Raw genomic sequence first — 13,481 nt, 5'->3', positions numbered from 1 at the left:
TTTTGATTTAGCACATATAATGACTACATTTATTTCCATTGCTCACAAAGTGAATTTGGCATAACAAAAATTTTAAATTAGTATGTTAAATATAACTTTAAAGGAGTTTACATTATATTCTTGGTTTTGGCTAAAAATTTTGAAGTTTAAAGTATTTATACACATTTTTTAATGAGAAGAATGTAGAATAACCTTAATTCAGGTGATGGGGAAAAAAAAATCCCAGAGGTCAGCATAGTCTGACAGTCCAGACAATGAAAAGGGATTATAGTTAGTTGGTATTTACCATGCCCCAGATATTGATCCCAGTAAAAGCACAATGAAGATACCATTGTTATCATCTTTGTTTACCAATTTCCCCAACCTCACTGAAACTGGGAACCATGGAACTGTCTACTTTGGTGAATAAAAGGCTAAATTGTGAATCTACAGTTAGTCCTTCACAAATATTTTGTACAAAGAGCAAATGCACTTTCTAAGTTGAGTAGTCTTGTTGACCATAGAATATGTTGTGGGATTCTCATAGCAGTATGATTAATATTTAGGTGGTAAAACTATTGGCCTATGTTTTTAAAATGTATTTACTTGGGAACAAACAAATAGGTTTTCTCATGAGGCATAATGAGGATGTGTTATTTGAAAAATAATTTTTATTTCTCTATCATAGTCCTTTGCTTTTCTATTTGCTTTCTCCTAATAATGAAGCATAAAAGTTTTAGGTTTATTGTTTAAAATATATTTTTATAGTAATTATGTAAAAGTACATTATGAAAAATTTGCCTGTATTTTGAAGTTTTCAAAAGAAATAATGTGTCTATTTGTGCATAAATTCTATCATTATTCAAACATAATCCTGAGCAAAACACAAAATACAGTAAAACATTTTAATTTAGAAAGTATTCATAGGATTCCTTTGGTTTGTTTTCTTATATTTTTGCATATACTAAAGACATATTCTTTACACAATAATTTAAGATAGTAAATGGAAGTCAAATATGTCTTTGTGCTATAAAAATAAGTAATAAAATTCATTAAACTAAAGTAGTAAGTCACGAACTCCTAACTTAGTTCCTTGGCTGAACTGGAAACAATTATTGTTTTCTTTTTTTTTTTTTTTTTCAAAGGAAGAGAATAAGTTTGTGATATGTATAAAAGTGATCACTTCTTTGTTTTTTTTTTTTTTTTTTTTTTTTGCAGTGCAGGGAATGGAACCCAGGGTCTTGTGCTTGTGAGGCGAGCTCTCTACCAACTGAGCTATATCCCCAGCACTAAAAGTAATCACTTCTTCAAAAATTTTCAGCTATCTGATTTTATCTATGTGATTCTGCATAGTTAATGATCTTCTTATGCTAAGCAGGAAAAAAAGTTAAAGTTATTGTGATTTTGAAATGAGGTAGTAAAAAACACTTTGCAAACTAAAACACTATACACATGAAAACTATAACTAATATAACTAATGCATTAAAATTATATAGATTCTAAGAGCTATTATGAGGAGTTCCAGGAAGAGAAGGGTACTACCTACAGTGGCTAAAGGACGTCCTGAGAGATAGTGTGGACAAGCTGGCAGGTAGACCACAGCATACAGTTTTTTGAACTTCTCATGACATTGAAGGGAATCCTGGTCAAAAGGAACACTATGAACACAGAAAGAGCTCTGAGCTCAGGGCATGCCTTGGGAATTGAATGACTGGATATTGATGTGCAAATTTGGTGGAATACAAAATAATTATTAATTTGAGTTTTCATTGTATTTAGACATACCTATGATGACAATAGGAAGGGTTTATATTGAAATTTGAAGGCAATAGGGAACTGTTGAAGGATGGCCAAAGTTTATGTTTAGGATGATTCAAAGGAATGGGAATTTATTACACACTGCCATATTGCTAGGTGCAGTATTGAAAAGTCTGTATCATTATTCAAATTTTAACTATCAGAAAACTGAGTGGCAGACAAGTTAGATCTATGCCCAGTACATTCAACCAAGAATTCTAGAGCCAAGACTCAAATCCAAATCTATCTGATTTTACATTGCTTCATTATTCCACATGGTCTTTGAGATTAACCTGATAAGTACTTGAGTTTTTTTTTTTTTAAATAAAGAGGCAGTAATTCACAAAAAGATCATTCAAGATATAACAGATGCCTAAAGAGATGTGAGATTAATTAAAAATATTTTTTGTTGTTTTTTTGTTTGCTTGTTTCTTTTAATGTAGCAGTGTTTAGGACCCATTAGCTATATACTGCCAAATGCCCATCTTAATTTACTTTTATTTCAGGTTTATATAAAAGAAATTTAATTGTCCTTAAAATTATGTACAATTTAGAACTTTGCAAAAGTACATAATAATTTAATATTCATTCCTTACGCAGCTAGTTGAATTCTCATTCATTGTTTATCATATGACTGAGCCAACATGAGAGGAATTCCCAGGGAGTAGGTATTTTAGGGTACATAGAAGTACTCATATACCAATGCAGGTGCTGGGGAGACAAATCATAAGAGGCAAATCTACTCTATCAGCTGCCCTGTGTCTCCTGGCCCACTGCAAGGGAGTTTCCTGAATAAAAGAAGTCCTACTTTCAGACTTGGTACTCCTCAGTTCTTAAGTAATTCTGCTAGTAACTGAAAGGAGAAGCCCAAATAAGCACATTCTTTCTGTTGTGGTTATTAATATCAAATTACTTTCTAGGAAGATTGATATGCTACTGTCATATCGCAATTGGTATCCACTGTTGTTCTCTGAGTTCTTTGGCCTACAAGTCAAGTGCCAGGGTCCAGCCCTAGCAGCAATCGGGCGTCCTATGTGGATGGAAGGTGTCGGCGCGGTGGAGAAACAGCACACAGAGACACCAAGTGTTCTGAGGCTGAGTCTGAATCTTTATTGTTCACAGAGTCTTTTTGTATGTTGTTTTCTTTGGTATTGATTACATCATTTTATGGTTAATACAAGGAAATGTTAAGTAAAAAATCTTCAAGAGTATAATTAATGATCTTATTCAATAAACATGTTTTTACTGTATGAGAGCTTAAAAAGAAAAACAGTTCCCAGCAAGGTAGAGGGCTCCGTGCTCTGTTTAGTTTTCATTTCCCTGAAAGAACATGACAAAGTTTCTGTAGAAGTTACCCCTTCCAAGAACTCTAATGTTAGTTATTAACAGTGGAATGTTTTTTGTTATTACTAACAGAGACTAGAGGAATCAGCTTATAGTTAATATTTATTCTATTTCATGTACTCAATGACGGACTAAAACTCTAACTAGACATATAGGAAGAATACAAATTGTACCTATGATTAACCTATTTATTTATTAAGTGGGAAAAATATCCTTAAACTTGATCATAAACACTAAGAAAGCAATGAAGACCAAACACCACATCAAAGCTCAGAGGAATATTCTCACATACTTATATTATATATAACCTTTAGAGAATTTGTGTACTAAAAGAAATCACAGGCTCCCTACAAATTTGGGTAAATCATAATTGCTTATTTATAATTTCATCTAAGTATTAAACTTCATTGTATGTTATTTTGTGTCCCAGCACTATGAAATCTCCCCAGTATTCTCTATGATCTGAATCTAAGGATATATTAATTATTAGTATTAAAAGCAACTGTAAATGGAGACATGCCATGCCTATGGCCCCCAAGAGGGAGGATGATCTTTTCAATAGAACCGTGTCAAGTGTTGGAGTGGTAGGAAATAGATGCGGCAGTCAAGTGTAAGTGCCTCTGGAATTATACCTGTGTCTCAGAACTGCCCTAACTCATGACCCTCCTTTGATTTCTAGAAGCCTCAATCTTCTGTGCTGAACATCTCTCCTGCTTCCATATGCTGAAGATTAAACAGCTGTTGAACCCAACTCTCTAACACTTGACTGCCTAGCACTTCATTTGCCTATCTTCATGATCGCCAGACCTTTATCCCATTATAGATCTGTATGAACTGTGAATTGATCCCCTGCTCACAGCTGCCTTGCCTGGCTGGCTGTGTGCCTGGATTTCTTAGCTCAGGCCAGAATCTGTCAGTGTGCTCTTTCATGTGGAGCTCTGATATTAACTGCAATGTGACTGACACCATGTCTTACCTACAGTCTTTCATCCAGGTGTTACTGCCTTAGCATCTGTCTTGTGTCCTTGAGGGCAAGCCAGACCTAGACGTGCATCCTTTCTCCTCTTTCTCTGCCCAATACTGTTTTTCACAGAACATGATCCAGAGATAGCAGGATCAAAAAGGTTGGAATTTTGATGGTGATAAGTCATAGGAAGAAATTTAAAAATTAGTGTAATTATCAAGTAAGATACTATGTGTTCTCCCAAAAGGTAGGTAAAATATAGCAGTAGGAAAATCACAAGTTAATAAAATTGAGAATCAAAGAAGATATGTAGGCAGTTCATATACAGGAATTCTGTTCATAGGTTATGAATCTCTAGAGCCCTTGGGAATTCCCATAACAAAATGCCCATCTGCAGATCAGTGGAACAAGTCAAGGCCTCAATCTCGGAGAGACTAGATCCAAGAAAAGTTATTGAGACAAAAACAGAAGAACAAAAGAGTTCCAAAAATAAATCAGTGAAGTGGAAATCCAAGATGTTGTCATGTCAAGATGTTGGAATTGGAACTTGAGAATTAGAAAAGGAGGATGTCAAATTGATAGTGAGTCATCTAAGTATGAAATACTTTCTTAAATTGTTTGAGTCTGAGGTCATAATTGAACTTCAGCTCATGGAAATAATAGTCACATATATCAAGATTTTTAGCTCTTATTTTAGCCCGTGTTCTCCCTACTGGAAATAATACAATATAAACTATGACTGATAAGTCAGTAAAATACACCATGAATAATTTTAAGAACTTTTACCCTTTCTGGGGCAGTTATATACGAATGTCTTTTTACTCTCATGGAAATGAAAAGACCAGCTTTAGGCAGTGTTTCCAAACTTCTGGTGGGGCCTACCTATAAGGAACCAAAAAATACTTACCCCCATTTCATTTATCATGGAGCTACAATGTGGTTCACATAGTCTATTAGAATATGACATTGCAGATTGTGTATATTGTGTAAGTGTATGTCTCTGTAGGTATGTATAGAAGGGTCTGTATCTATTTATAAGCAAGAAGTAGTAAAATGGATTTTACTAACTTTGAATATTACCTTATCATCTACAAAGAAGGATTTGGAATAGGGATCAGCTTCATCTCTCTTTTCAACACATAATTTCATCTTTGCTGTAATGTAAGTTTTTGACAAGAACCATGTCAAAACAATTACCATAATTTGTTGTAATTTGGGAAGAGTTCTTGTTAAATTAATCCCATTTTATTTTTATGGCGATACCAGGAATAAAAACAGAGACTTGTCACTGAGCTACATCTCCAACTCAATCCAAATATTTATTGCAATTCTACATTTCAGTTTTGTCATAAAGTTAAAAGTTGTGCAAAAATGTAGATATGTATTTTCAATCCTATAGTAACCTACAATCTAGTAGGGATATCAGAGGATATTAATCCTAATGATAGATAAAAATGCTAACAAACTATGTACTAAAAATGAAATATATAGGAAACTGTATTCTGTTTATATGAAATATTCAAAATAGGCAAATTCATATACAAAGAAAATTGATTAGTGGTAATCAAGCACTGAAAAGAAGAGAAGATGGGGAGTTACTGTTAATGAGTATGGGCTTCCTTTCAGGGAAATGGAAATATCCTGGAATCAGGGGTAATGGTTGTAGAATATTGATAATGTACTGAGAACATAAAAATTGCATATTTAAAATAGTAAAAGCACTGAATTTTCTCAGAAATTTTATCTCAATTAAAAATACTCTCCTGTGAAGTGTCTGTTCATTTCCTTAGCCCATTTGTCGACTGGATTATTTGAATTCTTGGAGTAGAGTTTTTTGAGTTCTTTATAGATTCTGGAGATTAGTGCTCTATCTGAAGTATGATTGGCAAAGATATTCTCCCACTCTGTAGGCTCTTTCTTCACATTACTGATAGTTTCCTTTGCTGAGAGAAAGCTTTTTAGTTTGAATCTATCCCAGTTATTGATTCTTGCTTTTATTTCTTGTGCTATGGGAGTCCTGTTAAGGAAGTCTGGTCCTAGCCCGACATGTTGAAGATCGGGACCTACTTTTTCTTCTATAATCTGCAGAGTCTCTGGTCTGATTCCAAGGTCCTTAATCCATTTTGAGTTGAGTTTTGTGCAGGGTGAAAGATATGGGTTTAGTTTCATTCTGTTGCATATGGATTTCCAATTCTCCCAGCACCATTTGTTGAAGAGGCTATCTTTTCTCCATTGCATATTTTTGGCGCCTTTGTCTAGTATTAGAAAGTTGTATTTATTTGGGTTTGTGTCCGTGTCCTCTATTCTGTACCATTGATCTACCTGTCTATTTTGGTACCAGTACCATGCCGTCTTTATTACTATTGCTTTGTAATAAAGTTGAAGTTCGGGTATTGCGATACCCCCTGCTTCATTTTTCCTGCGAAGGATTGCTTTAGCTATTCTAGGTTTCTTATTCTTCCAGATGAATTTCATGATTGCTTGCTCTATTTCTGTAAGGTACGTCATTGGGATTTTAATTGGGATTGCATTGAATCTGTACAAGCAATCAATAAACATATGAAAAAATGTTCAACATCTCTAGTAATAAGAGAAATGCAAATCAAAACCACCCTAAGATTCCATCTCACCCCAATTAGAATGGCGATTATCAAAAATACAAGCAACAGGTGTTGGCGAGGATGTGGGGAGAAAGGTACACTCATACATTGCTGGTGAGGTTGCAAATTAGTGCAGCCACTCTGGAAAGCAGTGTGGAGATTCCTTAGAAAACTTGGAATGGACCCTCCATTTGACCCAGCTATCCCACTCCTTGGCCTATACCCAAAGGACTTAAAATCAGCATACTACAGAGATACAGCCACATCAATGTTCATAGCTGCTCAATTCACAATAGCCAGACTATGGAACCAACCTAGATGCCCTTCAATTGATGAGTGAATAAAGAAACTGTGGTATATATACACAATGGAATATTACTCAGCCATAAAGAATGACAAAATTATGGCATTTGCAGGCAAATGGATGAAATTGGAGCATATCATGCTAAGTGAGATAAGCCAATCTCAAAAAGCCAAAGGACGAATGATATCGCTAATAAGTGGAGGATGACACATAAAGGGGGGGAGGGAAGGGTTAATGTTAGGGTTAGAGTTAGGGTTAGGGAGGGGGGCAAGTATGGAGGAAGAAAGTACTGTATGGAGGGTAAAGAGGGGTGGGAGGGGTGGGGGGAAGGGAAAAAATAACAGAATGAATCAAACAACATTACTCTATGTAAATTTATGAATACACAAATGGTATGCCTTTACGCCATGTAGAAACAGAGAAACAACATGTATCCCATTTGTTTACAATAAAAAAATAAATAAATAAATAAATTACCATTTAATCAAAAAAAAACTATATTGGGTATCTAAAATATTATTTATAGTGTTTAATATATAATTATGTCCTGATTTTTGACAATAATAGGTTAAACTAATGATATCTGTTATAAAAATACAGAGATTGGAATTAGGTGAAATTTAATAAGCATATTTAAACAGCAATTGTACAAATAAACTTTATAGGAAGTTCAAAAAAAAAATACTCTCACACACAGACATATAAACCCAAATGATTTACAATATAAAGGAAGAAAACTGTACATTCCAAGTGAAAATAGAGTTCATAAAATATAGGCATGATACATTTGATGGACACCCATAAAGAATAAATTTTCTTTTTTTTCCCCTTCCCCCCAATCCCTCCCACCCTCTTTTCCCTCTATACAGTCCTTCCTTCCTCCATTCTTGCCACCCTCTCTAACCCTCACCCTAAACCTAACCCTAACCCCAATACTAACCCCTCCCACCCCCCATTATGTGTCATCATCCGCTTATCAGCGAAGTCATTCGTCCTTTGGTTTTTTGAGATTGACTTATCTCACTTAGCATGATATTCTTCAATTTCATCCATTTGCCTGCAAATGCCATAGTTTTATCATTCTTTATGGCGGAGTAATGTTCCATTGTATATATATGCCACAGTTTCTTTCTCCATTCATCAATTGAAGGACATCTACATTGGTTCCACAATGTGGCTATTGTGAATTGAGCAGCTATGAACATTGATGTGGCTGTATCTCTGTAGTATGCTGATTTTAAGTCCTTTAGGTATAGGCCAAGGAGTGGGATAGCTGGGTCAAATGGTGGGTCCATTCCAAGCTGTCTGTGGAATCTCCAAACTGCTTTCCAGAGTGGCTGCACTAATTTGCAAACCACCAGCAATGTATGAGTGTACCTTTTCCCCCATATCCTCGCCAACACCTATTGTTGCTTGTGTTCTTGATAATCGCCATTCTAATTGGGGTGAGATGGAATCTTAGGGTAGTTTTGATTTGCATTTCTCTTATTACTAGAGATGTTGAACATTTTTTCATATATCTGTTGATCACTTGTACATCTTCTTCTGTGAAGTGTCTGTTCATTTCCTTAGCCCATTTGTTGATTGTATTATTTGTACACTTGGTATAGAGTTTTTTGAGTTCTTTATATATTCAGGAAATTAGTGCTCTATCTGATGTATGAGTGGCAAAGATTTTCTCCCACTCTGTATGCTCTTTCTTCACATTACTGATAGTTTCCTTTGCTGAGAGAAAACTTTTTAGTTTGACTCTATCCCAGTTGTTGATTCTTCCTTTTATTTCTTGTGCTATGGGAGTCCTGTTAATGAAGTCTGATCCTAAGCCGACATGTTGAAGATTTGGACCTACTTTTTCTTCTGTAAGATGCAGGGTCTTAGAGGGCAGGGACGCCTGGGAGAAGAACGGGGACCTGGGTTCCCTGCGGCAGCTGCAGTGCGAGTCGGAAGGGGCAGCAGGGTTTCTCCGCAGGGCGGCCAGCATTTGCAATCCCATGCTCTGTGATGAACACACCCAAAGGCTATATATGGAGCTGTCTGCTGAGACGCAGATACCGTACTGTGACTGGACCTCATCGTTCCAACACCACGTCCATCTGTGAAACACGGGCCTCCGTCAGTGTGGATAATCAGAGTGCCCATCTGCTACGCCTACCCCTCCCTGGTGAGTGTGACCCGAGCAAACCCTCACAGACCACCTGCAGGTGAGAAGACTTCCCCAGACTTCACACCTCCAGAGACTGGCAGCGGGGCTGCACAGCCAATAGTGCTCTGAGGCCAAGGAGCAAGGACATGCTCAGAGTATGCTTGTTCCCTCCTCCCAATTCGTAAATCAGGTTTCCATCTCCATGGAGGAATCTAATCCTCCTTGAACTGTCTCTGCACATCTAGGACCCACAGGCATCATCTGAAGCATGAATGATAGGCAGGACCTTGGTTTCCAGTTTTTTCTCAGTTAAAGTTAATAGAGCTTAATGTTCTGTGTTCTGTGAAAATATTTGCTATACTGGCATTTCCTGATATCTGTACCACCTTTGTCTTTTTTGTTGTTGTTGTTGTTGTTGTTCAAAATGGTTTTATGGAAAAATTAATCTGTAACAAAAACTTTTCATTGCGTGCGAAGGCTCCACCATTTTTGAGCAAAGCATACAAAGGTTTCAAGGGGCAGGACCGAGAATGAGGGACTTGGACATTTACAACAGCAGGCATTTTCTCTTCCCCTTCTTGACAGGAGGTGGGCAGAGAACTGCTCGGATAGCTTCATCAAACACTGTCTTGAGACCTCGCTGTGTGAGTGCTGAGCACTCCAGGTATTTTACAGCACCAATCTCCTTAGCCATGGCTAACCCTTGTGGATAGGTGATGGGAGTCAGTTTCTTCTCCTTCAGTTTCTCAATTGTGTCTTTATCATTCCTAAGATCAAGTTTCGTTCCCACTAGGATGATAGGAGTGTTGGGACAGGGGTGTCGTACTTCCAGCTACCACTTTGCACGGACATTTTTAAATGATGCAGGACTCACAAGGGAAAAGCAAATTAAGAAAACATCTGTTTGTGGATAGGAGAGGGGGCGCAATCTGTCATAACCTTCTTGTCCAGCTGTATCCCATAAGCCCAGATTCACTGGTTTCCCATCTACCATAACATTGGCAGAATAGTTGTCAAAAACAGTAGGGATATACTCTCCAGGAAATGCATTGGTTGTATAACTGATCAGTAGGCAAGTTTTACCTACAGCGCTCAAAAACACAGACGATTTATGAAGAACTTAAATTCATGTATCATGCCATCACAGTTCAATGAAAGCATAGTAAACGGCACACATTCCCATCTCCCAACACCACACACTTGATGGCCTGCATCTGGGCCGCACGCGGGGCCCGGGCGGAGGCTGAGTGCTGAGACAAGAAGCTGCGAGCTCGAGAAGCAGCGGGCAGGTGGACGCGCAGCTGTGGGCGGCGGGGCCAGGGTGCCGGGGCCGCTGTCCACGCCGCCTTGCCCTCCGTGAACTGGAAGTTGAAGCCCAGCAGCGGCCACCACCCAAAGCTGAGGAAAACTGTACTACCTTCATCTTTATTTCTTATATCACTGCAGTGAAAAAGGCAAATTACATGATGCTCAGTAAGCAGACTAGAACCAAAGGTCCATCATTGTAACACTCAAGGGGTTCTCTACTTTTCAGAGTAGCCACGTATGAGTCTGTAATGTGTTCATTTGTCTGAGCCCAATTCAAACATATTTACATCTCCTCATCTATCATCGTTTACGTGAGTTTTGGAAAATTTTTTTGTATAGTTTCTTCAAACAAACAAACATCTAAATAGACTGGGAGTACAAGGAAACTTTAAATTGATATAGAGAAACTACAAAAAAACTACATCTTATATTACACTCAGTAGAGAAAGACTAACCACTTTCTTAACACAAGGGAGCAAGCTCATGCTTGCCACTCATGCCTGCTAATCAATATTGTACATAATTCAAGATTTATATTGGAATAATTGTGACAGTGTTACATATAGTTGAAAGATACATGTACCTTTGTATAAAAAACTGGCCATAGTTTTGTGGGGATTCAATAGAAAGGGGCTAGTCTTTTCCATAAATGGTTTTGGAAAAATTAGACATCTAGGATATGTACCCTAGGCAAAAGAAAATTTTAAGTTCACACAAAAACCATGCATGCATGTTTATGGTAGCTCTACTCATAATCATCCCAAACCAGAAATAACCCAAATTTCCTTCATGGATGAATAAATAAATACAATTTGGTATATTCATACAGTAGAACATCACTCAAAGCAATAAGAATGCTCTATTGATATATTTTGACAACTTGAACAAAACTCAAAGGCACTATGCCGAATAAGGAAAGCAATCTCAAAAGATTTCAGGATGAATTATTCCATTTGCAGGATATTCTTTTTTTAAGAGAAATAAATATTTTTTAAATGGAGTAACGTGTTAGGGAATGAAAGTATCTTATAATCAAAGTGTTGTGTCCTACTTAAGTCTTGTGCTTTCCACTGTACACAATTGAAATTGAGATTTGTCTTTAAATGATTATCTGACAATTATTATTTTTCACCTGTCTAAAAATCATTATTTATAGCTGTACTTATGCTTTTTTCCTATAGTATAAAACTCTAACAATAAAGAATTCAGGTATAGCAAGTGAAGTTATCAATAGTCATTACCAATGCTAAGAACAAATGTAAGTTACCCTGCTGGATATTCCTAATGTTAAAGAAACTGTGATAATTTATATGCAAAGTAGTATTTAATAATTTAGGTATAAATACTATCCCTTCTATCATAGGGTGGCTCATTATCAGTAATACTAATGATATTGAATTCTTAAGAATTTGCTCCATTATAGAATTTTTATAAAAAGAACATTTGACATATTGGCTGGCTGCAGCTTCAGAGGATGAGGTGGTTGATGCCTTTAGTAAAAAAAAAAAAAATAGCAGCTTTGATTAGATTTTGGATGTGATATAGGATATTCTTTTTTGTTTTTGGTACCAGGAATTGAACTCAGGGGCACTTGACCACTGAGCCACATCCCCAGCCCTATTTTGTATTTTATTTAGAGATAGGGTCTCACTGAGTTGCTTAGCACATTGCTGTTGCTGAGGCTGACTTTGAGCTCATGATCCTCCTGCCTCAGCCTCCCAAGCAGCTGATTTTATAGGCCTATGTCACTGCACCTGGCTGATGAAGGACATTCTTTCAAAAGAAGAGTATAGTGATGAAGAACAGATCAATTGTTGCCTGGTGGCCAGGGCTTAAGGGGTAGAGGAAGGGAGTGACTATACAGCAAAAAGAACCCAGGGGATATTTTGGAATGAAGCAAAAGTTCTGTATATTGATTGTGGTGGTATTTATATAAATGTGTACATTTGCTGTAATACATAGAACTATGTCTCAAATGCCAACACTACTGTATTTTTTTTAAATTGCCTATCGGGCAGGCAAGAATCCCTGCTTTCTATAAAATTGTTTAACTCAAGTGTTTGTATGCCTAAACATGACTTTTGTTTGCTTTTGAGTCAAATATACAGGGAATCGCATAGCATTAAAAAAAAAAAAAAAAAAAAAAAAAAAAAAAAAAAAAAAAAAAAAGATACAGGGTCTCTGGTCTGATTCTGAGGTCCTTGATCCATTTTGAGTTGAGTATTGTGTAGGGTGAGAGATAGGGGTTTAGTTTCATTCTTTTGCATATGAATTTCCAGTTTTTCCAGCACCATTTGTTGAAGAGGCTATCTTTTCTCCATTGCATATTTTTGGCCCCTTTGTCTAATATGAGAAAATTGTATTTATTTGGGTTTGTGTCCATGTCCTCTATTCTGTACCACTGATCTACCTGTCTATTTTGGTACCAATACCATGCCGTTTTTGTTACTATTGCTTTGTAGTAGAGTTGAAGATCTGGTATTGCGATACCCCCTCTTTCACTCTTTCTGCTAAGGATTGCTTTAAATATTCTGGGTTTCTTATTTTTCCAGATGAATTTCATGATTTCTTGCTCTATTTCTGTAAGGTACGTCATTAGGATTCTAACTGGAATTGGATCTGTATAGCAGTTTTGGTAGTATGGCCATTTTGACAATATTAATTCTGTCTATCCAAGAACATGGGAGATCTTTCCATTTTCTAAGATTTTCTTTAATTTCTTTCTTTAGTGTTCTGTAGTTCTCATTGTAGAGGTCTTTCACCTCTTTTGTGAGATTGATTCCCAAGTATTTTATTTTTTTTTGATGCTATTGTGAATGGGGTAGTTTTCCTAATTTCTCTTTCTGAAGATTCATCACTTATGTATAAAAATGCATTGGATTTATGAGCATTGATCTTGTAACCTGCTACTTTACTGAATTCACTTATGAGTTCTAAAGTTTTCTGGTCGAATTTCCAGGTTCCACTAAATATATAATTATGTCATCAGCAAACAGGGATAGTTTGAGTTCTTCTTTTCCAATTCATATCCCTTTAATTTCT

The 13,481-nt window shown here is 36.5% G+C and overlaps 1 protein-coding gene and 1 pseudogene across 14 annotated transcripts in view; one reads left to right on the top strand and one right to left on the bottom strand.

Annotated features, from left to right (window-relative positions):
- The window catches only part of DGKB (diacylglycerol kinase beta), a 639,605-nt gene that overhangs the window by 110,532 nt on the left and 515,592 nt on the right, over window positions 1-13,481 (top strand). The gene's annotated exons all lie outside the window — the stretch shown is intronic.
- LOC306668865 (ras-related C3 botulinum toxin substrate 1-like) lies at window positions 9,555-10,554 on the bottom strand (annotated as a pseudogene). Its single transcript has 2 exons — window positions 10,332-10,554; window positions 9,555-10,250 (listed from the first exon to the last, which is right to left on the bottom strand). The product of its transcript is annotated as a ras-related C3 botulinum toxin substrate 1-like (transcript).

Source organism: Sciurus vulgaris, assembly GCF_902686455.1.
Source record: "Sciurus vulgaris genome assembly, chromosome: 8".
NCBI classification, from domain to species: domain Eukaryota; kingdom Metazoa; phylum Chordata; class Mammalia; order Rodentia; family Sciuridae; genus Sciurus; species Sciurus vulgaris.
Note: the sequence above shows the minus strand (reverse complement) of the source record. Positions and strands in the feature narration are given on the sequence as shown.